Source organism: Schistocerca piceifrons, chromosome 5 (assembly GCF_021461385.2).
Source record: "Schistocerca piceifrons isolate TAMUIC-IGC-003096 chromosome 5, iqSchPice1.1, whole genome shotgun sequence".
Classification (NCBI taxonomy): Eukaryota; Metazoa; Arthropoda; class Insecta; order Orthoptera; family Acrididae; genus Schistocerca; species Schistocerca piceifrons.
In genome coordinates, this window is record NC_060142.1 from 473,993,789 (window position 1) to 474,015,353 (window position 21,565).

A 21,565-nucleotide genomic window follows, 5' to 3' on the forward strand; every position below is an offset into this window, starting at 1 on the left:
TGTGCGACGCCGAGAGTGCTGCAGATTCAAATTTCGTCGAATGGTTTTAAATGGCCCCTAGTGTTTCCACCCCGTATACTAGAGCAAAAATTGCGTTCGCGATACACTCCAAAGGGGTCAAATCACATTCAGTGGGACTACAGACCCACTACGTTCTTACAGTACGCCTGAAAGGCCCATGGGTTGATAGCAATGTCGAACGTTGTCATGAAAGTCGTCCTTCTGAACATCACCTACGAACTGTCGTTTTCGACCGCGAGACATGTGGGAATCAAAGGGGTGGTTTCATTGGCGCCCTATACACCATCCCCTGAGGCCTTTTCGTGTCGGTTCTGAGAGGCAATGTGTCTGAAACGTTTACCTGGGCCGCTCATAACAAAAACCACGTGATTTCAAGGCTGTGTGTCGCGGTTCTGACCTCTATCCCAGATGCGGTAGAAGTAGGGGGTGAAATGTGGGTAAGAGGGAGCGTGACGACCTTCACATCATCTGACACGTCCATGGTGGCGTCGAACAGAATTGTAAAATTTGGTGCCAATGTAACATCGTTAACCCACCTCACATCCTAAATAAACTTCTGGGCTTTGTCGTTTTTTGCGTGTGTCGCCGAGCCCAAGTGTGACGTTGCAGGACACCACGCTTTTGCACGATTACAGAGGAAGGCTGTAGTCACCATTGAGCCAAATTTCAAACCTATGCATCGGCGTGGGAGACAATCACGGGGTTTCGAGAGAGTGATCCGTTAATTTTGTTGTGCAGTGTATAATGAATTAAAGTTCCCCACCGTGTTATCTAGTATACATGGAAGTTAACTATTGTCAGGATTTTGATACGGTTTTCACTAGTAGACTGATTCACGAGCAACGTTTATGTGTACGGTAAGTTCTCTGGCCAAGGTTAGTGCTACCTGTGTGAAGCCAGAGTGGGTAGCTAGTCTAAGGTCTATCCACAGGAGTTGCGGATTTCGGTATCTTGTGGTGGGGGCTCAATTATACCAGTAAATAAACTTAGGTAGATCTGAAGAAAGCGTCAAGAAAGTGTGTATAGACACTTCTGCACTCATAATATCATTGGAAGCTGCACTGAAATATCTGTTATGGTGAACCAGCTCCAACGAATAATTTGAGGCAATGTTTAAGGCATTTTATTGTTCAGTAGCAGCACTCACGTCCCACACAGTTCATTTTCTAAATGTTGTTTATTAGGCCTTTGGTTTTTGAACCATGTAGCCATCTACAGTCACAAATTCTCTCTCCTGGGTGAACACTGAAATTAACAAATACAGTTGTTTAAGATATATGTTTTTCCACACTTTACGTACGTCTGTTCAAACACGTCAGTCACGTACAATTGAAACACTCGTTGAAGTACTACGAGTAGTTTAGTTTAACACAAGCCGTATTCAAGTGGCTTGTGTTGTCGTCTACAGGGAGTCGTTACTGCATCTTTTGCATTGTGTAGGTTCTTCTGTAAAACTTTTCTCCTCGGAACACACCAAAATAAATATATGAATCATTTACTTACGGAAAAATGTTCGAGGGTCAGTGTACATCAATAATAGAGTTATACGAGGGGCGTTTGAAAAGTCCGTGCAAAAATAAAAACTACTTACGTGGCCGCTCCGAAAATTTTGAATCCACCTGTAAACTGTTCCAATTGAAGGTGCAGAGTCACCGTAATGTTTATCAAGCTTCTCTTTAGTCTCCTGAGGCGTTTTGCCTTTCATAAAGTAATGGTTAATCACCACATAAGATTCTTTTTCGTCCATTTTCTGGCAATCACTCGACTTCCTTAAATCACACGAATGCCAAACACAAAGAAATAGACCAATATGGCTGAAACTTGGTGTGCGTTCTTTCAAAAGATGCTACTAACTAAAACTGACCTCAATGTGCGCCGGTGGTGCCATCTCTCGGACTTTGCACGGACTTATCAAACACCCCTCGTAAAACTACTGTATAATACCACAGACTATCAGAAGTAAGTATCATTTTGCTAGTAACTTTGGCCAGTTAAGATCGTAACCATGTTACCTGTATGTTAGACGTGTTGCATTCTTATCGGGCGTTACCTCATTTCGACCACTTTTTTTTGTGTATGCGATTAGTGTCTCACTTCACTCTCTTAAAAACCGGCAGCGTTGAACCGTCTAGAAACTGAGTGAGGACATATGAAGGGTGGCTAACTTACAGAGAATATTTGTTCCACCTAGTTGTCCTCCTGTCTGTTACTTATAAATAAACAATATTTATAGCAAAACTGAAATTGTCAACGTTTAATTCAGATTTGATTCGAAAATTAATTTGCAACGTGAAAGAGAGGTACGTTTTAGAAAAAATAAAAAGAAACAGTATATTCTATCATGTAGCACTAGAAAACGCAAATTCATCAAAAAAGAGTAAAATTAAAAAAAAAACACAAAACAAAAACATATCAAACATTGCTTCAATACTTCGTCAAGGTTACATAAAACATGTTTCTCTTATTTGTAAACAACTTTCGCACTTATCAATAAAAACAGGAAGCTCTTTCCTATGATCACGATGAAGAACGTCCATTGAGTACAAAATAACAACAATGAGTATATAGTTTTTTATGTCTGTGCATGTAAACTGTCCTTGCATCAAATGTAATTCCGTTGGTTAGATAGAAGCGCAGAATTTACGTGATCAACTAATTTTTATTACTTATAAAATTCTATTTGTATTTTGTAGGTATATAAAATACACAATGGACGAAAACTGAACACTACGTGGTTCTGATTATGTGCAAAACAAACAAACAATAAACAGAGAAGTCATCGGCTCCCAGTTTCTGTCAAGCGCTCATTTATGTTTCTTTCCCTGCTAATGCTATCAATACTATCGGTAATCTTACCATTCACTACGTCATCAACTCTCATCAGTAACACTAAAATATGATGCCGAGTCTCTTTCCATCGCATTATCTGTTTACATCAGCACAACTACGGTATTTCCAGCTAAAGTATGGTAGTGGGTAATATTTACATATCAAAAGTGACCAGCACGATCTCACAGCGTGTTAATAGATTGTATAAAACAGGCAACAGAGCAAAAAAACTCTTCTACAAGTATTCAGAGTACACCATCACATCATCACATGAGGCGTCAGCCATAGGATGACATAGATGATAATATAATCGATGCATTGCCTTCATTGCCATATTCAGTAACTCTGAGCAGTATTAACCACTAAGAAAACATATTTACTATACATTAGACTAACATTATCAGCATATTTTGAAGAAGATTATAAAATTCTACGCAGAGTCATACTGATATTCACATTACACAAAAAGAATCGTTGATTACTTGCTGCTTAATTCTTCTCTTATGGTAATGGATCAATTGTTACATAGTATATGATACTTTTACAACAGCAGTTTACAGATTATGTATTTAGATGCAAATAATGTTAATAACTCGTAAGACATGTGACCTGCACAATCCGCATGAACCAAGGGCCTCACCAAGGTACACATTACACAAAAAGAATCGTTGATTACTTGCTGCTTAATTCTTCTCTTATGGTAATGGATCAATTGTTACATAGTACATGATATTTTTACAACAGCAGTTTACAGATTATGTATTTAGATGCAAATAATGTTAATAACTCGTAAGACATGTGACCTGCACAATCCGCATGAACCAAGGGCCTCACCAAGGTACAGCAGTTTGTGTGCACAACCACAACAGAGTGGAGAGGCCAAGCTAACCTATGGTTCTTGAAGAGGGCTATACCTTTTTCCGTAATTGCAGGGCAATAGCCTAGCTGACTGACTGATGTGGCTCTGTAACATCAGCCAACATGACCTTCCTGTGCTGGTACTGCGAACAGCTGAAAGCAAGTGGAAACTACAGCCGTTATATTTCCCGAGGGCATGCAACTCTGATGATGGCATCCTCAGGTGCAAAACAGAACCACATTCAGACCTTTGGGCAAAAACCATTCGGGAGGATATCGTCTTCAGGAAAAGCAAAACTGGCATTCTATGGATCAAAGCGTGGAATGTTAGATCACTTATTTGGGTAGGTAGGTTAGAAAATTTAAACATGGAAATGAACAGGGTGAAGTTAGAGATAATGGGGATTAGTATACTTCAGTGTCAGGAAGATCAGGACTTACGGTCATGTGGGTATACGGTTGTAAATACAAAATTAGAGGAAATGCAGGAGTAGGTCTAATGATGAACAAGAAAATAAGAATGTGGGTGAGCTACAATTAACAGTCTATCGAATGCATTACCGTAGCCAAGTTGACAAAGAGCCAACACTCACCAAAATACTATAAATTTATATGCCAACTAGCTCCGCAAATGAAGAAGTGATTGAAAGAATGTGTAGCGAGAGAAAAGAAATTATTCAGATAGTGAAGGGAAAGAAAAACTTAATTTTAATGGGTAAGTGGAGCTCGGTAACAGGAAGAGGAAGAGAAGGAAAAATAGTAGGGGGCTATGGACTAGAATGAAAGAGGATTCTGCCTGCTACAATTTCGCACAGATCATAATTTAATCATCGCCGACGATTTGAAAATCGTGAAAGAATGTTGTATACGTGGAATCATTCTTTAGACTGTAAATCATTTTTAGTGGCGTATGTGGACCCTAATTATAATTTACTGGTTATAATGAAGAAAGATTGAAACCGAAGAATTTATAGAAAGATAGGAAATTTAGAAGACGGCACCTGGATAAATTGAAAGAGCCAGAAGTTGTCGAGACTTTCTAAAGGAGCATTAGGCAAAGATTGAGTGAAACGCAGGAAAATAACACAGTAGAAGACGAAATGGTAGCTTTGAGAGATGAAATTGTGAAGGCACCAGAGGATCAAATAGGTAGAAAAACAAAGTCTAATAGAAATTCCTGGATAACACTAGAGATATTGACGTTCACTGACGAAAGGAGAAAATATATAAACGCAGCAAACGAAGCAGGTAAAAAGGAATACAGTCGTCTAAAAATCAGACTGACAGAAGGCTCAAAATGGCTACGCAGGAATGGCCAGGGGACAAATGCGATGCTATAGAAGCACTCATGACTGGAGGAAAGATAGATGCTGTATATAGGAAAATTAAAGAGACCTTTGGAGAAAAGAAGCAGCTCTGTTAATATCAAGAACTCGTATGACAACCAGTACTTAGCAAAGAACGAAGAACTGAAAGGTGGAAGGAATAAATGGAAGGGAAGCACACATGAAGGTAATTTTAAATAAAAGAGAGAGGTTGTAGACGAAGATGATCTGAGGTGATAAAAACTGTCCCACCTGGTGTGCAAAATATAAGGCGAAATACCGTTAGACTTCAAGAAGAATGTACTAATTCCAATTCCAAAGAAGGGAGAAGCTGAAAGGTTTAAATACACCCAACTTTCAGTTTATGAAGTCATGGTTGCAAAATACTGACACGAATTATTTACAGAAGAATGGAAAAACTGGTAGAAGCTGACAGAGAAGATCAGCTTAGGTTACGAGAGATATACGAAAACGAGAGACAATACTGAGCCTATGACTTATATCAGAAGATAGCTGAAGAAATGCACACCTACGTTCACACCATTTGTACATTTAGATAAAGCTTTTCACAATTTTGATTGGAATACTCCCTTTGGAAGTGTGAAGCTAGGAAGGATAAAATACAGGGAACGTATGTTTATTTATATCTTGTACAGAAGTCAAACTGCTGTTGCAAGACTCGACAGACATGAAAGAGAAGCAGGAGTTGAGAAAAAAGTGAGGCAGGTTTGCGGCCTATGTGTGTGTGTGTGAAATCTTATGAGACTTAATTGCTAAGGTCATCAGTCCCTAAGCTTACACACTACTTAACCTAATCATCCTAAGAACAAACACACATACACCCATGCCCGAGGGAGGACTCGAACCTCCGCCGGGACCAGCCGCACAGTCCATGACTACAGCGCCTGAGACCGCTCGGCTAATCCCGTGCGGCTTTGCGGCCTATCCCCGATGTTATTCAATCTGTACATTAAGCACGCAGTGAAGTAAACCAAGGAGAAATTTGGAAAGAATATCAAGAGTTCAGGGAGAAAAAATAAAAACTTGAAGTTTGATGGTGACATTGTAATTCTGTCAGAGACAACAAACGACTAGGAAGAGTAGTTGATGAGTTGAATGGAACAGATAATGTCTTGAAAAGAGGCTATAAGATGAACATCAACAAAATTGAAGAAGGCTAATGGAATTTTGCTGAAATAAGTCAGAGGGTGCTGACAGAATTAGGTTAGGAAATGAGGTACCAATAGATGAGTTTTGCTATTTGGGCACAAGATAAATGACTGGTGAAGTAGTATAAAGTGCACATCCGCTGTAGCTGGGAAACTATATCTGAGAAAAATGGAGTTTATTAACATAAAATATAAACTAAAGTAACAGGAAGCCCAAATCTAAATTTATGTGTTAGGAAGTCTCTTCCGAAGGTATTTGTCTGGAGAGTAATCATGTGCAGATGAGAAACGTGGACAATAAGCAGTGTAGACAGGAAGAGAAAAGAAACTTTTGAAATCTGGTGTTACAGTAGAAAACTGAAGATTAGATGGGATGAATAACTAATGAGGAGTTACTAAATCCATCACAGAAATTAATAGAACTATAAAAATTCTAAAAAGCAGAAGTTCATATAGTGTTGATGAAATTTTAAAAGAATTCTGGAATGTTGTTCTAACTTAATAAGTAATGTCATTAGTGTTATATGTAATGCATCACTGGCATAGTGAATTTTTCCAGACCGATTAAAATATGCAATTGTTAAACTTGTTCATGAAGCTTGCTGCAACGTAGCACTGCTTGTTTCAAAACTGAGTCCAAATACGCTCCATCAGGTTAATTTAAACAGATACCGCACACAAAGCACCGATATTGTCGGTTCCTGGTGAAAGGTTTTATCCTTCTTATTACTTTATTTACAACAAACAATCGATGTTATTGGTGTTAATATTGACAATAGTTTCTCTGATAAGTATGAATACCATTTGTATATTTTGATGTTAGTAGGCTTGAGATATCAGCGAACAGGTGAGTGATGGTACGATTATTTACCGATGGTCTTTGAGGCACTCATCTGCAGAGCTGGTTTCGTGTTCCGCTAGCATTTGTCGCCTGTGTAATTACTCTTCTGACATTAACGACGACAAATTGAAATCACAGTAACATTTCCTACATTAAAAAGCACAAAACCAATACGGGAGACGTGTGTAAGGATATTTACAGCGTGTTTAAGCATACCTATAGCTCAAATTCTTCTGCGCTGTACACGTGAACAAATTGTTTGCCTTCAGTTCAGTTCCTAGTTAAAGAAGAGACACTGCAGATGATATAGTTTCACAAACTATCTCGAAAATGTTACCCGCTGAGGTAATATAAATTATTTCCGGTGACAGTTTTAACAAACCAAGGTTGTCTCATTCTTCTAAATCGTTCGATACCTCTTATGGTCGAATTCTCGCGTTCTCCAGTTTCTGTTCAAGAACTCAGCTTTTCATTGCTTTGGCCTAGTTTGTTATTTCATTACCCATTTTATAAATTATGAAGATATATGCCTGATTTACACAAAAAATAGGTGAATTCCGAAAAAGGTATCACCCTCATATTTATCACGAACAGTTCAAATAAAAATAAACGGAATGATATTGTACAAAGTAAAAATATTTTTAATGTAACGAACATTTAGATGAAATCAGAATTTCATCGATGTCGTTAAAAACACAAAGAATATTTATTTTACTGAAAATACTCAAATACATACCTGTAACTTGTGGGTTCTTTGGAGTTGTTATTTGCGCCGTTACTGCAGTTAGTTAGTTGGAAGTTTTTGGTTTTGAAGAGGAAAGGTCGGATATATTGCTCCGAAATTTTTAATTGGTTGTCATAAAACCGCGAGATCAAGGGTCAGTTTACATTTAGTTGTATTTAAAAATGCTGGCAAATATTACCGGTGCCGAAACAAAGAGCTGGCAGTGAATCAGCAGTATTAAAACGACATTAGTGTTTTCAGCATTTCCAGAAGGGACCCGTATCATCTAATTTCAGATCTGGAAGAAATTGCGTCTATTCCTGGACAACTGCAGCCAGTCCAAAAGCTACCTACTAACATAAACACATAACACTCACACGTTATTATTATTATTACTAATGTCGCAAAAATAGTGATGATTCGCTGAAATGCACATTGTGATTTTATTCGTTTATTGGTTGGTCGTCCATTCTGTGTACATTTCATACATTGCACGTATAGGATGGTTACTGAAGATATGCAACATGACATAAACAGTTTACGCACCTACATGAATGTAGTAGTCATATTAGTCACTCATTTTTGGTTGGTTTTGTGGTTGTAGGGATCACACTGACATTCCCGGATATTTCTTTTGGATCTATAAGAACGACTACTTCGAGGTGGCATAGTTCCATATGGGCTGAAGTTTTGACTTATCGTGAAATGAACTGCTGGGAAGGAAACACACATAGAAGATTCAGAAACTGGAAAAGACTCTGATGCAGATAATATAGCTATTATTTCTACAGTAACTGACAGTAGTTTGAGTAACACAGTTTCAACGGGAACGGTGGGTGAAACATATCTGTATGATGCAGAATGTTGGGTAGACTGTTATCTTGTGCTTGAAGAAACTGATTGTGGATTTATTTGCATGGTCCAAAGTTAGTTGTGAGCCCCAGTCCTTTGGTGAACGTCTTCCTCCTGAGGGCATATGTTTACTGAGCCGAAATTGGTAATTTCGTGCAGACTTTCTTCAAACATTTTCACCACAGACTTTGTGCTCTTGGTTCATTGGTATGAATTTTTACACCCCATAACTCAAGGTGGACTTAGAAATACATAATAATTGAGCAATTTCATTGATTACTGTTCCCAAAGAGCACATACTAACATGTACTTCATTGGTTTGTTGGATAGGCCATTTTGTCACTTAGAGGTTAAAGACGAACCCATCGCAAAATGTTGATTCCAGGGCTGGGCGGTAGGTTGGAGGATCCTGTCCTGAAACTATGCAGCCCTCGAAAAACTCAGAACAGCGATGAGAGGCATACATAAATGATACTGGCCCGAACCGTGGACTTCTGAACACACTGGGTTGCATACTTGGAATGCGCTTATATAGGACGCTGCTTGCGCGCTCTTCTATGACGACCATCGAGCCTCAGGCCAATCCTGCACTCTCCAGTAGAGAGAACCCGACGTCTCTGATCCACGTTCCATTCAAGGTGTTCCCTTTTACACATCCTTCGCGCACCACATCTCTGGGGATTAGTACGATTTATCGTAATGTATGCCTAGAGCCCAAATTGACCCTGTGGAGACGGCTGCATACTGTCTGGGACGACGTCGCCTTACCAGTGACCTCAATAATGCAGCGTGCAATTCTGTAGATTCTCCTCCAGCTACAAAAGTGTCATAATTTGTAGTTAGCCGTCGTCAGCTGAAGATAATAGCTGGCAACCGCTAGTACGCAGATCTTCCATGTTTTGTATATAAAGTAAGCAGAGCAAAGTTCGAATCACGTAAGTGTTGTGTATGCTAGTTTGGCGTGGAATTTCCGATGCTGACAACACTCCTTTTCGAAAAGTGACAATTCGCTTACGGCGTAACCTGGAAATGACCCTCCGTGTCACGCTCATACTCAACAGCGTACAGAAGCTTCACTGCCTCTTTCAAGACTGGACATAGCGCGCTTTGCTGCACTGGACTGAAAAATCAGGTTTAATTTCGGATACATCACAGTGGTAGAGATATGTACCGATTTTCTGTTACTAAAAGAATATCGAAAAAGGAGATTCCGACGAAAGTTGAGAGTGCCGGATAAGTCGTTTTGCGTGAAACGATAGCACTTTTTGGAAGATTTTTTTTATTACAAAGCCATATTTTGTGGACGAATGTTTTTATTTCAATAAACCACTGTGTTCTACAAATTGCTCATACCATTGCACTTATCTGCGGTCTTCCCCTTAAGGTCCAAGGATTGGACAAAAATATGGAAACACCAAAAACACGACATGCCTAACGATGCAGGACAACCGTTGGAATTCGAAATAACTCCCAGTTGTGTCGGAAAGGATAAGTATAGATCCTTTATGGTTTTCAAGGAATCTTATACCATTCTTCCTGAAAAATAGTAAGACGTTCAGGTAATGATGATGGAGCTGGATAGGGATCACCGATCCTCCTCTCCAAAGTAGACGACAAAAGCTCAAAAAATTGAGGTCTTCTGATGTGATGGCGTGGAGAGAAGCGACACTGCATCCTCGAGCTGGAAGAACCAGTCGTGGCCGATGCGAGCTGTGTGAACAGGGACCCTGTCTTTCTGGAACGCAGTATCACCATTGGAAAACAAACATTATAACATGGGAGTGATCTGTTCAGCCAAACTGGTCACATAATGCTTGGCAGTAACGCGTCCTTGCAGAGGAACTATGGTGCTCAAGCAATATCGTGACACAGCTGCCCACTCTTGGGACGTAAACTCGGACAGAAGTTGGAAATGATAGATAAACTCCAGTGGAAGACTCTGCATGAGAGACGCTCAGTAGCTCGGTACGGGCTTTTGTTGAAGTTTCAAGAACATATCTTCACCGAGGAGTCAAGCAGTATATTGCTCCCTCCTACGTATATCTCGCGAAGAGACCATGAGGATAAAATCAGAGAGAGACAATCTTTCTTTCCACGAACAATACGAGACTGGAATAGAAGGGAGAACCGACAGAGGTACTCAAAGTACCCTCCGCCACACACCGTCAGGTGGCTTGCGGAGTATGGATGTAGATGTAGAATAGCGTGAAACAAGACTCGTCCAATCAAATGTCTTTCTTTTATTGATCTGTAGTCCAGATTTTATGCTTCGGCACCCCGTCTTCCTCTTATGGGCAATTGCATCACCGAAGTGCTGTTCTGCATATCCAGCTCGCCCTGCTATATTCTGCCTATGGAGCTCCCTTAGAGTTGTTTTGGTTCCGACAGGGTCCGCGAGTGCGACGTTCATTTCTGTAGGGACTTTTTCTGCCGTCTTCTTCTTAGTTTTCGTCACACTCCTCTTCAATGACCTTCTATCACGATCGCTCAACACACACTTTCGTCCACGTCGTGACTTAGCGGATGACGTTTGGCCGCTTGCGCTGTATGCGGTATAAATCCTCGTTACTTCTTGAAACATCAAATGCTTCTACTCCTTTTGTTACGGAAGTATCCATCATACGACAATGACGTTCAAATTTACTTAGCTCCGGTATAATGCGGCAGGAACTACACACAAGACTGTTCTGGCGACGACTGACACTTGGACGTATTGAAAACGTTGCACAGATGCCGTTCGCCATCAGATACAACAGCGCAACCTGCAGACGTGACTAGCATCTGAATTTATGTCCAAGCATATGTTTGTCGCAGTGTTTCCATATTTTTGTCCAATCCTTTGTACTTCGATATTTCTCCCAAAGAACCTCTCTTACGCAGTCTCAGTAGTAAATATGGATTAAAGTTGTTTATACGACGCTATAATATGCTCTTTAAATATCACCTCCACAATCACGCCGTTTTTCCCGCCTACACAAACGCAGCGCGTTATCTTGGTTATAGAGTCATCTAACGGATAAAATCGGAAAAGTAGCATCGATTATGGTGCAGGTAAGCGGTAAGATCACTACTAGAATGAAATTTTCATTCTACAGCGGAGTGTGCGCTGATATGAAACTTCCTGGCAGATTAAAACTGTGTGCCGGACCGAGACTCGAACTCGGGACCATTGCCTTTCGCGAGCAAGTGCTCTACCAACTGAGCTACCCAAGCACGACTCACGCCCCGTCCTCACAACTTTACTTCTGCCAGTACCTCGTCTCCTACCTTCCAAACTTTACAGAAGCTCTCCTGCGAACCTTGCAGAACTAGCACTCCTGAAAGAAAGGATATTGCGGAGACATGGCTTAGCCACAGCCTGGGGGATGTTTCTAGAATGAAATTTTCACTCTACAGCGGAATGTGCGCTGATATGAAACTTCCTGGCAGATTAAAACTGTGTGCCGGACCGGTCCCGAGTTCGAGTCTCGGTCCGGCACACAGTTTTAATCTGCCAGGAAGTTTCAAGATCACTACTGTGCATGCCATATATTACTGGTTTAGCAGAAGGTGTTCTACATCTATATTTAGAAGACTAGTTCGCAATTCATAGTTTAGAGGTTGGCAGAGGGACCATCGAAGACCTTCAGACTATTTCTCTACTGTTTCACTGTCCCACAATGCGCGGGCATCACGAACGCTTAATCTTTCCGTGCGCGCTCTGATTTCTGTTATATTATTACGATGATTATTTCTCGCTACGTAGGCCGGCATCAACAAATATTTTAGCACTCGGAGGAGAAAGTTACTGATTGAAATTTCTTGAAAGCATCTCGCCGCAAGGAAAAACACCTTTGTTTTAATGACTACCACCCCAACACAGGTATCATATCCGTGAACTCTCTGCCTTCTTTAGCTATAATACAAAAAGAGCTGCCCTACTTTCGATTTTTTCGATGTCCTCCATCAGTCCTATGCGGTAAGGCTCACATATCACACAGTACTACTTTAGCAGACGACAGACAAGTGTAGTGTTGGCAACATTTTTAGTAGAGCTCTTACATTTTCTAAGCTTTCTGACAATAAAACGCAGTCTTTTGTTTTTCTCCTCCGCCACATGATCTATATGATCGTTCCAATTAAAGTTGTTTGTAATTTTACGTCCTAAGTATTTAGCTGGATTTACAGCTTTTAGATTTGGGTGATTTATCATGCAACTGGATGACCTCATGCTTTCTATTATTCAGTTGCCAATTTTTCGCACCATACAGACATCTCATCTAAATCATTTTGCAGTTTGTTTTGATCTACTGATGAATTTACTAGAGTGTAGACGATAGCATCATCTGCAAACAGTCTAAATCGTTAATATAGATTAGGAACAGCTAAGGGCCTATAACACTTTCTTGGCAGAACACAAGATATCACTTGGAACAGCTAAGGGCCTATAACACTTCCTTGGCGGAACACAAGATATCACTTCAGTTTTGCTTGATCATCTTCCGCCAATTTGTGTGAATTGTCACCTTTGTGATAGGAAACCACTATAGAGTCGCACAACTGGGATGATACGCTATAGGCACGCAAATTCATTAGAAGCCATTCATTGTTAGTTCTAGCCACAAGTTTTTCGAATGCGACATGTTTATTGCTCACTAAAAATTGTAATAATTTGTAATTAACGTATTACACAAGAACATTATTATTATTGTTGTTCATTGCATTATTCCTTTCTCACTTCATATGTTTTTCGTCTTGACATAGGCAATGTCCTCTTAGGTCTTGGCGATTTATATGCCACTGCTAATTTGAGACGTTGTGTGTTGTCTGTCCTCTGCACGTATTCGTACCATATGTTAAGGTACTCAGTTTTCTTTGTAGGTAAGCTTCCCAATATCTCTCCTTTGCGTGTAATGTGGAATTCCTATTGCGCTCTTAACTTTGATGCCTTTGCTTTTAATTTCAGCAGAGGTTTTTAGTTTTTTATATGCTTCTCAGAATCACTCCTTTTTCGAGTTCTTCGCATTCTTCCTGCGACCATTTCGCCTTGGCTTTCCTGCACTTCCTATTTATTTCGTTCCTAAGTAACTTCATTGCTGTAGTCCTGTCTTTTCCTTAACATTTTTGTACTTCCTTCTTTCGTTAATCAACTGAAGAATTCCTTCTATTACCAGTGGTTTCTACGGACTTACCTTCCATGTATTTCTTTTTGTCTGTCGAACTTATGTCATTGTCCTTTTTACAGAAGTCCATTTCTCTTCAACTGAATTGCCTATTTTGGTATTTATTATCACAGTATCTAAAACCTTAGAGAACTCCAAATGCACATCATCATTCCACAGCACTTCATTATCCTTCTACTTTCCACATTGATTCTTCCGAACGGTTCAATTCTTCATCATTAATACACCGGAATCTGAGTCTACATCAGCTCCTGGGTACGTCGTACAGTTCAGTACATGATTTTGTACTCTGTCTCCCCATGATGTAATTCAGTAGGAATTTTCCCTTATCTATGAAATCATTTCCAAGTCTATTTCCACCTCCTGCGGAAACTGAACAATCTTTTCGCTGTTACTACCTGAAATGTATTGCAAAACACAATTATTCTGTTCTCTCACTCGTACTATTGAGCCCATATTGTCCCCTAACTCTGTCTTTCATTCCTTCCTCTACCACGGTGTTCCAGTCGCCCATGATTATTAGATATTCATCTCTCTTTACACACGGAATTCAGTATTTCAGGATTCTCATATACGTTCTCCATCTCTTCATCTTCTGCTTGTCATGTCGGCAGACAGTAAGTCACTGTCTACCCTACCTTCTTAATGATGACGAATTCTACTCCCGTTATACCATTTTCTGTTGATATTAACCCTATATTCATATCCCCAGATATCCTTATCTTCTATTCATTTCACTTACCCCACTATACGTAGACTGAGCCTTTGCATTTTCCTTTTCAAAATTTCTAGCTTCAGTACCGCATTCAAAATTCTGCCTTTCCACACCCCAACTCATAGAATTGGCATACCTCTCCCAGAGATCTGAATGGGGGACTAATACAGAGTGTTTCGCTAATGGGGAGATCATCAGACATTTTCAGTTCAAGGCCTCTTGTCCAGTAGATACACATTATGTGAACTTAATCAAGCGCTTTTCCATTGCCTTCGATAATTGCTGACCTTTCCGCCTTTTAATGACGGTTTCGCACCCCGAGGGTAAGAGAGTGCCCCGGAAATCTCTTTGGCAAGGCCGTTGGCAGAGCAAGGGTGATCCCTTATACCGAAAGTCTTCGACCGCATTTCTAATGATTTTTATTCCAAATTTAAGCAAGAGTTGCCATTCCACCTGGGACGCAGAAGGTTTCTGATTACTGCTCAAAGACGGTTCCCCTAATCCACGGTGACTCTGCCTAAATACGAGAGCTACCCGGAAAGTAAGGTCCGATCGACTGAGGAATGGAAACCACAGTGAAAATGCGATGAAGCTTTGCATTGGTGTGTTGGGCAGTGTCTCTAGTACGCCCGTCAATCGGGTCTGAATGCACAGTGAGCAAGTGAAGGTGCTTAGAAAATAGTCTCCAGCCAAGTGTGAGTGCCTGAAAGGGATGTCGCCTGGTTTAATGAAGCTCATACAACGTAATTGTCATGCATTTCCTTCTTCAATTCTCGCCCGCATATTCCACGGCCAATGAGGACGTCCCTGCAGTGTTTTGGATGGGAAGTGTTTGATCGCCCATCACGCAGCCAGAACTTGGTTCCCTTGGATTTCACATCTGCTTACATGAACCGTTGGTTATGTGGACAACGTTTTGGCGCAGACAACAAGTTCCAAAATTGCGTACACAGTTGACGGAAAGCCTTCTATGACGAGGGTATTGGAAAGTTGGTACAAAGCTACGACAAATGTCTCGGTCGGAGCGGCGAATGTGAGAGAAGTAACTGGAAGGTGTAGCTAACTGTTGCAAATAAATCATTTTTGAAACTTCCTGGCAGATTAAAACTGTGTGCCGGAACGAGACTCGAACTCGGGACCTTTGCCTTTCTCGTCTCCTACCTGTGAGGACGGGGCGTGAGTCGTGCTTGGGCAGCTAAAATGTAGAGCACTTGCCCGCGAAAGGCAAAGGTTTCCGAGTTCGAGTCTCGGTCCAGCACACAGTTTTAATCTGCCAGGAAGTTTCATATCAGCGCACATTCCGCTACAGAGTGAAAATCTCATTTTGGAAATTCCCTAGGCTGTGGCTAAGCCATGTCTCCGCAATATCCTTTCTTTCAGGAGTGCTAGTCTTGCATGGTTCGCAGGAGAGCTATGTAAAGTTTGGAAGGTAGGAGACGAGGTGCTGGCGGAAGTAAAGCTGTGGGGACGGGATGTGAGTCGTGCTTGGGTAGCTCAGTTAGTAGAGCACTTGCCCGCGAAAGGCAAAGGTCTCGAATTCGAATCTCGGTCCGGCACACAGTTTTAATCTGCCAGGAAGTTTCATATCAGCGCACACTCCGCTGCAGAGTGAAAATCTCATTCTGTAAATCATTTTTGATTTTCACTGTGCTTTCCGTTTCGTGACGATCGGACCTTACTTTCCCAATAGCCCTCGTGTACTGCACAATAAACAGTTCCCCCTGTCATGTACTTTACAAAATACGAAAATAAGATGTTTATCAGAACGAGAGCATGAAAAATATATTCAGATGGTAATCGGCCGTGAAGTATTACTGTGTATCTGTTTATCTGGATTACGCGTAACAGAACTTTAGAAGGTGCAGCAGAGTCAGCATGTAAATGTTTTTAGTTGCGAGAACTTTCTTATTTTGCTGTAGCATGAATGTTGCGAAACAACGAACCATTGTGGTCACTGGATGCCTGATTTCACGCCGCCCCGAAGTAAACCCATCTGCAAGTTTTCCTACTACGTGGCTCAAATATTACATTAAAATTTCTTCCGCTGTACTTGAACCAGTGACCTTTGTTCCCTGCCATAATTTAGCGCAACACTTTGCCTCCGGCAAAACGTGTGGGTGTTTAACACAACCTGTTTACCTGCTTTCATCGTCAGATTTTAGCGGTATCCACGTCTTCCTTTCGTTCCTCTGTTTGCAGTAATAATTGCACACAGTCCATTACAGAACAACGGACGAACCAACACGCGTACTCCCAAACATGCTATTGTGATACTCTCATTCAGTTTCTTATAGTCACCTGCAATACAGAATATTCAGAAGGAACACAAAAAAAAAAAAAAACGAATGCAGAACAAACTATTTCGGATTGCCTTAACAAGTTGAGAGGCGATGGTTCGTTGAACATTTTGTACTTTCCTATCGTACTGTATTCTAGGTAACTCCATACATTTCCCACGAATATTCGTAAACCAGGAAAGGGCAATCAGGACGACTATTCCGTCCGCTAATTGCGCTTAGGCTGCGCCTTAGGAATTCTTCTTCTGACATCTCCGTACACACACTCCCCTGTGGAGCACTTACCTTACAGCCGCAATCAATCTGAAGGAACAGCAAATTTCTAGCGAAAAAAAAAACAGACTCAAATACGGTTTGAGCTCACTTCCTTAACTACTGTAAAGAATGATGCGCATTTTTCTGTAGCTTCCATTTTACGTCTGCTTCTAACAGAAATGAAAAATGTTACTTACCAACATTGGACATTGACATATAAATTAAAAAGCATCACTGTAGATTCGGAATCTTTCGCTGTAATATAGTATTCATATTTATGTAGGAGCCTGCTGACGAAAGTCTCAAAAGTTTTACATTTTTTTATTTTTTTCTCAATATTGTTTGTAAGTCTGTATGCTATGCATTAGACCACGTCCGAATGAGCTATGGCTAGTACAATATTCTGTTCCTTTAACAAACTGAAAAAGACTAGTACCTTTTTTGGGAAGGGGGACATTAATAATACATGTCGACAGCTCAAGGATCAAGATCTGTTACGAGTATTCATATTTTAAGAGGAAGTTATAGACAAATTGATCATTATGTAGTGAGACTGAAGGTATGGCACTGACTCGCTGGTGCTAAAACATGTACTGCAAACATCCAGCTGTTTTACCAAGTAACCGTGAACCAGAAGATATTTAAAAAAAAGGTACAGACTGCGTTTGTTACTAAAGGAGAGAACACACCTGTTGTATAAGAGCAGGTGTACACAACATCTCGATGAAAAAACTAAGGGAGACACAGACTTAAATACAGTGGAATAACGTTAAACAATTTGTATTTAAAGCAGTTTCAAAAGTTCTGGGAGCAAAAAGCCAAAAATAGACAGGTTTAAGAATATGGAATGAGAACATCGTGTTGGGACATGGTTTATTTAGTTCATTTAAAACAGCAAATAGAAAAATCTAAATTTCGATATCAAGAAAAGCAAAGAATAGTAAAAATAGTCGTTAGTAGTGCACTGGGAGAGGACTGAAACATATTCATTAATAATATAACGATTGATGTGATGGACATAAAATTATGAAAGGACACAATAAAAGTGTGACGAGCATATCCTAATAAATTTTATTGAAGAGAAAACTTGGAAACATAACAGAAATGCATGGTGTAATAACGATGTAGATGCCAAGGGATGGAACAGTTCATTATTGAACTTGATGGACCACACTCTTTGACAATGTCACAGATGAAACACCTTCAGGAAGTCTATGAACAGGAAGGAAGTGGGTATGAAAATATTAGTGCAAAATTGGTAAAGTATGCTGAATCACAAATGAAATAGTTTGTTTAATATGTGTCGGGGTCAAGGAAGAATGCCACAAATACGAAAAGTAGCCAGAGTCGACCCATTAAAAAAATTGAAACAATAGTCATTTACAGAAGCAGAAGTGTACTAAACACTGAGTAACAATTATACTTAAGAATGTTAAACAACAGTACGAAGGTTTTGAGGGAAACAAAACTTAGTGAAGTGCATCAAGCTTTTAGGAGAAGACATTCATGAATTAGTAATGTTTTTCTATTAAATTAATTAATTGAAAAGTGCATAAAATTCAGTATAGCTACCCGTATAGTATTTCTAGATTTCAAAAAGGCTTTAGCTTGACTGAAGAGGAAACTCCTATGGAAGCAGTGTAGGAGTAATTGACTTCTGAAAACCAAGTGGTGAGCAATTACGAATCAAGTCATCCTACAGGAACGCAGGCTCTGTCCTAAGCTTTTTAACACATATCTAGACGAGGTCATATGAAGTTGGAAAGAAGATGTTTAAACCCAAGGGAGTAGAGGCTGACATTAGGATATCACGGTTGCTTCTTTTTGGTAGTAACCTTTTAGTTGTATATTACACAGCAGACAGGCTGCCTTTCGCTGTTCATAAACCGAATCAGATCTGCCATGAGTAAAATTATGAATGGCATTGACAAAAAAATACCCTGGTAGATCAGAAACAACTGCCGATGATACGACAGCTATTTTTAACTATTACAACTGGGTGCCAGTTACAACTATGACAGAACTAGGGGAACAATTAGACTCTGACAGGAAAAACAAGAATAGAAACACGATTCAAATTTTACGAAGTTATGGAAGTAGCAGAATTGATGCATGGAAACAAGAAATGGTAGTGGCCAAAAACGACAAAAGCAATATACAGGCAGCATAGATGAAATTTTTTAGAATTATACGACTTAGACGCCGGATAAGATACGAAACAATGTACTTATAAAGGGATTACATTTTTAAGTGTCATATAAATAGGATGGGAAATATCAGAATACCGGCCACAAGTCAGTGGGTAGAAAGGATTTCTGAAGAGCTAGAAAGTGTTGGGAAAGGGATCGAGTCCTCTTGCTTAAAATTCCTTGGAAGATGAGAAAGAGAGAGAAAGATACACACGCTTTGCTGTTATCGACTTGGGGGCTGTTTAGCTCTGGAAGTCACCTTTCGTCACGGTATTCACGTTTCGCTCCGCTGCAAATACGTGTATTAAACTGAGCCATGTATTTTGATGTCACAAGGAACACAGACCGAACTCGTAGACTGGTGTACCTCGTCAAAAAGTCAGCAATAAATCAGCATGGGGAATTTGGCGCTAGTTGTTAACAGGTGTCCCACTTAGCTAATGCCTTTTCAGTAGTAACAAAACTTGACTTCATAGGTTTTCCTTGTAAAATACGTCTATTTTAACGGCGAAGTCCAGTAGAATTTAGTCGTATGCTGCTGCAAACGTCGGCTTAGAAAAAGCGGAATTCTGTCAGTTAAATTTCGCCGCCAGCAAAACCTGTCCAACTGGAGAGTTGGTAGTGGTGTTTCTATCCAGCAATCGTGATTTGATCTGTGACAACATAGGCGCATTAATGTCACACATCCCAGTTTACACAAGGAGGGATGAGCAGTTAGAGGAAACACAGCGATAGACACCGCCGAGGGTTTTCCCCGCCTATTAGTCACCAGCAGTTGCTCCGACCACAGACTAGCTTTCGTAATGCAACCGCTGTAAACACCTCGTGTTACTAACTTGTAACAAAAAATAGTATCTATAAAGCAAGAACTTCCGTGAAAAGAGGGATTCTACACAGGACGCGTGCAAAATGCCATGCGTTAGACAAGCGTGTGGTGGCAGGGAAGAGCGTGCGAACGTTAGAGTAGGGCGCGGGGTGGACTTACCACTCTTTCTCAATTGGAGGCGCAGGGAGGCAGCTCACTCTATTGACAGTCGCATCCCGACTGAATCACACAGACGCACGCACGTACGCACACAGACGCAGATGCGCGCGCTGACTCGCACGCACCCTCCCCCGCCCGCTACGTCACTTCCTGCTGTCTGTCACTCGACACTTGTTGCTCTCCGTCGCGTCTGCGCTTGTTTCTTCCGCCTCGCCTCGAGAGATCTCGCTTCCCCGCCCTGCTACACGAGTCGTCTTTATTTCGCGAGTCGCGCCGTGCACTTGGATTCCTGCAGTGAGTAGGGGAACAGCCGTGCCGATCTGCAACCGGCAACTGTCCTTCCTGCAGCCTACCTACCGCCACTGGCCTGCGCACGCCGGCTACGCTTGTCTGACGGCCTCGCCCCGCCTGGGATGGACCTCCGTTACTGGCGCGCTCTGTGAGCAGGACGGCCAACTAACCGGTTTGCGCGCATCGATTAGTTGGCAGACGGGGCACGTGGCGGCGCGCTACGTTTAACTTTGGACACTTCGTTTGCTGTCAGTTTTATTGCTAAGAGGATGTTTCTTATTATTTCAACTAAGAGAATTTGTACCAGCATTGAAAGACCAATAACCCATTAGTAATAAAAAAAAAACACATCATTAGTGACTAGCTGTCATCACTTGGCTGTTTGACAAGCTGTTACCTACTTGCTTCGTACCGCAGGTGTACCACAAGGCTCCATCCTCTCACCTCTTATAAACATTCTATACAGCAGTAACACGCAGCGTAGCAGTAATTACCACCCTGAGGAGTAAAATGACGTTTTCTGGGGAATGAGCGACTCGAAAATGTTTATAAAAATTACCTACATCAATATTTTTTCAACAGACTATATTTATTAGTTCATATATATATATATATATATATATATATATATATATATATATAGGGTGTTACAAAAAGGTACGGCCAAACTTTCAGGAAACATTCCTCACACACAAAGAAAGAAAATATGTTATGGGGACATGTGTCCGGAAACGCTTACTTTCCATGTTAGAGCTCATTTTATTACTTCTCTTCAGCCGGCCGCAGTGGCCGTGCGGTTCTAGGCGCTGCAGTCTGGAACCGCGAGACCGCTACGGTCGCAGGTTCGAATCCTGCCTCGGGCATGGATGTGTGTGATGTCCTTAGGTTAGTTAGATTTAACTAGTTCTAAGTTCTAGGGGACTAATAACCTCAGAAGTTGAGTCCCATAGTGCTCAGAGCCATTTGAACCAACTTCTCTTCAAATCACATTAATCATGGAATGGAAACACACAGCAACAGAACGTACCAGCGTGACTTCCAACACTTCGTTA

General features: G+C 40.8%; 1 long non-coding RNA gene across 1 annotated transcript in view; it reads right to left on the minus strand.

Moving 5' to 3' along the window:
• The window catches only part of LOC124798702, a 436,588-nt gene extending 415,991 nt beyond the window's left edge, over positions 1-20,597 (minus strand). The window contains exon 1 of the long non-coding RNA XR_007016971.1: positions 20,223-20,597. This is a non-coding gene — a long non-coding RNA (uncharacterized LOC124798702). The remainder of the gene's footprint in view (positions 1-20,222) is intronic.
• Positions 20,598-21,565: the final 968 nt, after the last annotated feature.